This window comes from Geotrypetes seraphini, chromosome 1 (assembly GCF_902459505.1).
Source record: "Geotrypetes seraphini chromosome 1, aGeoSer1.1, whole genome shotgun sequence".
NCBI classification, from domain to species: Eukaryota; Metazoa; Chordata; class Amphibia; order Gymnophiona; family Dermophiidae; genus Geotrypetes; species Geotrypetes seraphini.
Window position 1 is genome coordinate 354949359 of NC_047084.1, and position 1863 is coordinate 354951221.

The following is a 1863-nucleotide window of genomic DNA, read 5'->3' on the forward strand; positions in this document are numbered from 1 at the left end:
AGCACAGACGGGAGATCGCACATTGCTCGCTGTTCCAAAGACAGCAACAATTTTCTTACATTTTTAGCTATGGTTTGTCCTTTCACAAATCCCACTTGAGCTTCGTGGATGAGGGAGGGAAGCACAGCAGCCATCCTCTTTGCCATGATTTTCGCTAGCAGTTTAACCTCCATATTCAGTAAGGAGATAGGACAATAGGAGCCTGTGTTTTCAGGGTCTTTGTGTGGTTTAGGCAACAGCAATATGCGTACCGTGTTCATTCCTTCTGGTAAAGCCTCTGCGCCAACCATAATATTAAACATCTGAGCGAGCGGCTGGACGATCTCCTCTCCTAAGATTTTATAAAATTCAATGCGCATGCCATCCTCACCCGGTGCCTTCAGCAGAGGACTGTTCCCTATTGCCCAATACACTTCCTCCGGCGTTATTGGTGCATTCAGATGCTCCCTGTCTGTCTCAGAGATTCGGGGCAATGTTATCCCATCCAAATAGGGCCCTGCCGCTACTCTCTCCTCTGACCGGGGGGGGGGGGGGGGGGCATAGAGGTTCTTAAAATAGCAAAAAAATATGTCTCCAATCTCTGGGTCTGTTATAACTCTCTCCCCCCTACTCATTCCGCAGGGCCTGAACCCTACGTGGACCCGTCCTGGTAGAAACCAGTCGGGCCAGTAGTTCCCCCCCCCTTATTCCCATATCTATATAGTTGGTACTCATAGTAAGCAAGGGATTTGCACGCCTGCTGATGAAGTAGGGAATTGAGGGCCACTTGAAATTCCATCAACTCTTGTTTGTGCATGAGGTCGCCAGTCCGACAGTGGCTTTCTCCACTCCCAGCAGCTCGCCTTACTTACCAGTGCAGCGATTCAGGAAGGCAGCCTTGGGGCTTTTGCTGAGTCACGGCCGCCTCTGATGATGCAACTTCCTCTTTCCTCAGAGGCAGCGCGACAAAAAGTCTTCTTCAGGGGTCCCTGGGGGGTCCTATAAAGGTGACTACGTAGGAAACAATTGTGTGGTGAGCCGGAAGTGAGACACTGCTTGCATTTGCCTTTCTATTGCAAATGCAAGCAGTGTCTCACATGGAAAACGTTATATATTTTCTTTATATAACCTAGGTATTTTGATACTGAGAACATGGCTTAATCTCAAAGGAAACATGAGTTGCCATTGCTTTGCACAGTGGCAGTATCATAGCCAATGAGGTTAAACTGAGGCGCGATTATTGCTTATTGAAAACTTTTGCAATATACATATTAACAATCTAAGAATAAAGCACAAAACACATTTTCATCTTATAAATATATACATACAGTATCATTATCCCACCCACCCTTCCATTAAGTAATCAATAAATCAATAATGAATACTGTCACACAGCTATCCCCTGCTCTGACCGGCAGGCGGCTTAGCTGTGCTGAATCCTGACCTGTCGGCATGGCTTCACCAGGAAAGAGGAAGACTTTTCAGGTAAAACAGACCTAGGCACCTGCCTAGTCTGCCAGGCCACACTGAGATACTTTGCCAAAAAGGAGACACGATTCGGGTTTGTTCAAATTCACATATTTAGGCTTTATTGAACAGGGGATCTGAATACTTTCAGCCACCCTTATGGAATGCAAAAATTAAGCATAAAACAAAAATATTATACAGCTGTCAGAATTGTCAGAATGGCTTAAAGTTCAAGTATGGTATACAATTGCAGTTCCCTGGACTTTCTCTGCTTTAAAGGTAGTCCTCTTCACCAGGGTTCAAATGAACAGAAATGCCATGAAAATAAACTTCCAAACAATGAAAGCAAACTGCATCACAAAGCAGATAAATGAAGTAGCAAACTTTAGAAATAAAGTTCCATGCTTTTCAGCTAAC

General features: G+C 44.9%; 1 non-coding gene across 1 annotated transcript; it reads left to right on the forward strand.

Moving 5' to 3' along the window:
* The first annotated feature begins 1165 nt into the window (after positions 1-1165).
* LOC117352811 lies at positions 1166-1302 on the forward strand. The gene has a single exon (XR_004537865.1). It is a non-coding gene; the product is annotated as a U4 spliceosomal RNA (small nuclear RNA).
* Positions 1303-1863: the final 561 nt, after the last annotated feature.